This window comes from Schistocerca nitens, chromosome 10 (genome assembly GCF_023898315.1).
Source record: "Schistocerca nitens isolate TAMUIC-IGC-003100 chromosome 10, iqSchNite1.1, whole genome shotgun sequence".
In the NCBI taxonomy this organism is placed as follows: domain Eukaryota; kingdom Metazoa; phylum Arthropoda; class Insecta; order Orthoptera; family Acrididae; genus Schistocerca; species Schistocerca nitens.
This window is the reverse complement of record NC_064623.1, coordinates 213,179,390-213,185,389: the sequence shown is the minus strand read 5'-3', so window position 1 is coordinate 213,185,389 and position 6,000 is coordinate 213,179,390.

Below are 6,000 nucleotides of genomic sequence, written 5' to 3'. Positions count from 1 at the left end.
TGTCGGATATCACGTGTATCGCATTTTCAGGCCCTGTTGTGATTACTCTAATTTCCTAGACTAACACAAGAAAGTTCTTCGAGTTTTCCTGGAAGCGTACTACCCTTCCGTTTCATGAAGCTAGTATTGCTGTAAAGCATCCGATTACAGAGCGTTTCTCAAATTTCTGCATTCTTTACGGTTAATTTAAGTTTTTTGTTTCAACTAGGATTTCCTTGAAGTCGGCACATGTCCAACTTGTTACACTGAAGAGCCAAAGAAACTGGTATACCTACCTGCTATTATGTAGAGCCCCGGTGAGGAAACAGAGCTGCCGCAACACGACATGGCATGGAACTGACTAATGTCTGAAGCAGAGCTGCAGGGAATTGACACCATAGAACTGACAACGAGGGAAGTTTAAAAATACCAGAAATATGCCGTGGTAGCGCCGTAAGACTGGGAACATTAAAAAGTGAGTAGACAGACGAAATAGTACATGATGATATGCTGTACGTTTGCGTCCAAACAAGATGAGAACAATGAGAGATGAAAGGTTAGCCCCCAACAGTTTTTATTTTTAAAGATCCGTAGACACATTTTCATCCTAACCTTGTGTAGATCATGTGCAGGAAAGGCTCACATTAGCAATTTCTGGTACTTCTGTACTGTACTTGAGTTCGATGATATGTCATTACTGTTACTCACTCGCATTTGAAAAATTGAGTGTTAGTTTATGAGATGCTGGATTACTATTACTCATCCTACGTTTATTACATTCTGTATGAATTACGGTGGGGATTAAATCCCTAAGTTCTCTCGCAGGTGAAACACGGTATTCGCAAAATAATTTCAGTTAATGCTAACACGACGCGTGAGGGGCCCGCTAGCAGCAATTGCCCTAACAGCACCTGCGCTATGGGGCAACCCCCAGCGCAGGTGAAGCATATCAAAATGCAATTGTGCCATTCGCAAGACGAAACAAACAAATAAAATGTATATCACTGATTTACAATTCCAAATATTACGTCAAATATTATGGTTTGTATTAAAAAAAAATTCTTTTTAACCTATAGATCACCTTGAAAATACCGTTCCAGATCACAGCCATTACTAGCAGCACTTGCGCTATGGGGCAACCCCCAGCGCAGGTGAAGCATATCACAGCGTATAAATGCAATTGTGCCATTCGCAAGACGAAACAAACAAATAAAATGTATATCACTGATTTACAATTCCAAATATTACGTCAAATATTATTGAAAATACCGTTCCAGATCACAGCCATTACTAGCAGCACTTGCGCTATGGGGCAACCCCCAGCGCAGGTGAAGCATATCACAGCGTATAAATGCAATTGTGCCATTCGCAAGACGAAACAAACAAATAAAATGTATATCACTGATTTACAATTCCAAATATTACGTCAAATATTATGGTTTGTATTAAAAAAAATTCTTTTTAACCTATAGATCACCTTGAAAATACCGTTCCAGATCACAGCCATTACTAGCAATTCCTGCTCATCTTTCCAACCTACAACTTTTATCTAAAAAAATTTTCTGTTTCTTATTTACAATTCCAAATATTACGTCAAATATTATGGTTTGTATTTTAAAAAAATCCTTTTATTCTACAGATCACCTTGAAAATACCGTTCCAGATCACAGCCATTACTAGCAATTCCTGCTCATCTTTCCAACCTACAACTTTTATTTAAAAAAAATTTCTGTGTCTCATTACAGATTACGTCATTATGGATTAAAGATGTCCAACATACCCTCGGACGGAGAGGCAGAGATACGGACAGCAAAGTGATCCTCTAACGTTTCTTCTTGTACTGACTTAGGCAAGGAACCCTAAGAAATTCGGGCAATTACTTTCCAGCAATCCCTCGTATACACAAGTTAATCAGTTTTGGGAAGGTAGGAGAGACAGAGGGAAAAGAATGCATTTATCGTGGATCACTTTCAATTCTCCCAAGCCCAGGAGACGTTTCGGTTTCGATAGGTTGTACCTTTTTATAGACGTTGTAGTTCATAAATATCAGTTAACCAGAGCAACGACAACACAAGATCACCGATAGAATGTGCCTAACAAAACTGTTAAAACGCGTGTGAGTGTTATTATTGCGTATACTCCTTACAACCTTATAGCAACATCATTTTTCTTGACCACAGCATTTTATTGGCTATATTACACATTACGCTTTTCTGAGTTTTGCCATTTTAAAAAGATTCGCACTACAAAGGGTATCCATGAGAAATGTGTGATAACAATCAAAGTAGTAAGTACACCACGACAAATGAATGAAACCTAACACTCACCCAAAAATATAACACAATGTTTTATGGATAAAAAACAGCAGAATCTATCCGTTTAACAGGTATAGATACTAAGTACCTAATCATCCTTAATATTACGACATGTAAGTGTAAACTGATTAAAATGTACTCACGAAAACTTTAAGAAAAGAAGACCGCCAAGTGGCACTTCACACATGGTGGTTACGATAAAATAATACACACATTAATGAAAAGTTTTGCTCCACGCCGGTTCCCAGAACTCGTGAAGACAGACGTTGACTGTCGAAATTGTTATCACCGACACAGTGCCTTTGACTACACCCGCCCAAAGAGGTAAACAACCATGCATGGGCAGCGCCTATTAGACGGAGGGGGTCCGACAGCCCATCAGTTCCAATCATTCCACCTGGAAGGAGGTACACGGCTCCACGGCTCGTGGTGTCTGTAGTTCGCCCATGCATAGACGGTCAATCCCGCGGTTCGATCGAGTCCACATTGCTACTTTGTGGCAGGAAGGGCTCTCAACAAGGGAAGTGTCCAGGCCTCTCGGAGTGAACCAAAGCGATGTTGTTCGGACATGGGGGAGATACAGAGAGACAGGACCTGTCGATGACATGCCTCGTTCAGGCCGCCCAAGGGCTACTACTGACTGCAGAGGACGACCGGTACCTACGGATTATGGCTCGGAGGAACCCTGACAGTAACGCCACCATGTTGAATAATGGTTTTCGTACCGCCACAGGACGTCATGTTGCGACTCAAACTGTGCGCAATAGGCTCCATGAAGCGCAACTTCACTCCCGACGTCAGTGGAGAGGTTCATCTTTGTAACCACGACACTATGCAGCGCGGTACAGATGAGACCAACAACATGACGAATGGACCGCTCACGATTGGCATCACGTTCTCTTCACAGATGAGTTTCGCATATGCCTTCTACCCGGTCAGGCTGAAGGCCTGAGACACATTGTCCAGCGAGTGCAGCAAGCTAGAAGTTCCCTGCAATTTGGGGTGACATTATGTGAGGCCGCTGGTAATCATGGAAGGCGCCGTAAGGGCAGTACGATACGTGAATGCCATCCTCCGAACGATAGTGCAACCATATCGGCAGCATATTGGCGAGGCATTCGTCTTCAATGACAATTCGCGTCCCCATCGTACACATTTGTGAAAGGCTTCCTTCAGTATAGCGACATAGCTCGACTAGAGTGAACAGCATCTTCTCCCTACATGAACACTATGGAACATGCCTGGGATAGATTGAAGAGGGCAGTTTATGGACGACGTGACATTCCAACTACTCTGAGGCATCTACGCCGAATATGCCATGTGCACCCGCCCTTACTTGTGATTGTACAGACTATGTGGAAAAGACGAGACAGTTGTGCCACAAAGGGTCTCCCGTGTGCACCCGCCCTTACTCGTGATTGTACAGACTCTGTGGAAAAGACGAGACAGTTGTGCCAAAGAGGGTCTCCCGTGTGACCCGTCATTACTCGTGATTGTACAGACACTGTGGAAAAGACGAGACAGTTGTGCCACAGAGGGTCACCCATGTGCACCAACCCTTACTCGTGATTGTACAGACTCTGTGAAAAAGACGAGACAGGTGTGCCAAAGAGCGTCTTCCGTGTGCCCCCGCCCTTACCCATGATTGTACAGACCCTGTGGAAAAGACGAGACAATAGTAGAGACAGTTCTACTAGAGAGGGTCTCTCATGTGCATCCGCCCTTACCCATGTTTTTACAGACTCTGTGGAAAAAAGACAGTTGTGCCACAGAGGGACTCCCGGGTGCACCCGTCCTTACTCGTGATTGTACAGACTCTGTGGAAAATACGAGACAGTTGTGCCACAGAGGGTCTCCCATGTGCACCCGTCCTTACTTACGATTGTACAGACTCTGTGGAAAAGACCAGACAGTTGTGCCACAGAGGGTCTCTCGTGTGCACCCGTCCTTACTCGTGATTGTACAGACTCTGTGGAAAAGACGAGAGAGTTGTGCCGCAGAAGGTCTCCCATGTGTACCTGTCCTTACTCGTGATTGTACAGACTCTGTGGAAACGACGCGACAGTTGTGCCACAGAGGGTTTCCGGTGTGCACCCGTCCTTACTCGTGATTATACAGACTCTGTGGAAAACACCAGACAGTTGTGCCACAGAGGGTTTCCGGTGTGCACACGTACTTACTCGTGATTGTACAGGCTCTGTGGAGAGGACGAGACAGTTGAAGAGACAGTTCTGCTACAGAGATCTCCCATGTGCACCCGCATGTACTCATGATTGTACAGACTCTGTGGAAAAGACCAGACAGTTGTGCCATAGGGGGTCTCCCGTGTGCCCCCGACCTTACTCATGATTGTACACTCTGTGGAAAAGACGAGACGGTTGTGCCAAAGAGGGTCTCCCGTGTGCCCCCGACCTTACCCACGATTGTACAGACTCTGTGGAAAAGACGAGACAATAGTAGAGACAGTACTGCCACAGAGGGTCTCCCATGTGCACCCGCCCTTACTCATGATTGTACAGACTCTGTGGGAAAGATGAGACAGTTATGCCACAGAGGGTCTCCCGTGTGCACCCGCACTTACTCGTGATTGTAATGGCAATGTGGAGAAGACGAGACAGTTGTAGAGACTGTTCTGCTACAGAGGATATCCCTTGTGCACCCGCCCTCACTCATGACTGTACAGACTCTGAGGAAAAGACCAGACAGTTGTGCCAAAGAGGGTCTCCAGTGTGTACCCGTCGTTACTCGTGATTGTATGGACTCTGTGGGAAAGATGAGACAGTTATGCCACAGAGGGTCTCCCGTGTGCACCCGCACTTACTCATGATTGTACAGGCAATGTGGAGAAGATGAGATAGTTGTAGAGTCTGTTCTGCTACAGAGGATCTCCCATGTGCACCCGCCCTTACTCATGACTGTACAGACTCTGTGGAAAAGACCAGACAGTTGTGCCACAGAGGGTCTCTCGTGTGCACCTGTCCTTACTCGTGATTGTACAGACTCTGTGGAAAAGACGAGACAATAGTAGAGACAGTACTGCCACAGAGGGTCTCCCATGTGCACCCGCCCTTACTCATGACTGTACAGACTCTGTGGAAAAGACCAGACAGATGTGCCAAAGAGGGTCTCCAGTGTGCAGCCGTCGTTAATTCGTGATTGTATAGACTGTGGGAAAGATGAGACAGTTATGCCACAGAGGGTCTCCCGTGTGCACCCGCACTTACTCGTGATTGTACAGGCAATGTGGATAAGACGAGACAGTTGTAGAGACTGTTCTGCTACAGAGGATCTCCCATGTGCACCCGCCCTTACTCATGACTGTACAGACTCTGTGGAAAAGACTAGACAGTTGTGCCACAGAGGGTCTCTCGTGTGCATCTGTCCTTACTCGTGATTGTACAGACTCTGTGGAAAAGACGAGACAGTTGTGCCGCTGAAGGTCTCCCATGTCCACCTGTCCTTACTCGTGATTGTACAGACTCTGTGGAAAAGACGAGACGATAGTAGAAACAGTACTGCCACAGAGGGTCTCCCATGTGCACCCGCCCTTACTCATGACTGTACAGACTCTGTGGAAAAGACCAGACATTTGTGCCAAAGAGGGTCTCCAGTGTGCACCCGTCGTTACTCGTGATTGTATAGACTCTGTGGGAAAGATGAGACAGTTATGCCACAGAGGGTCTCCCGTGTGCACCCGCTCTTACTC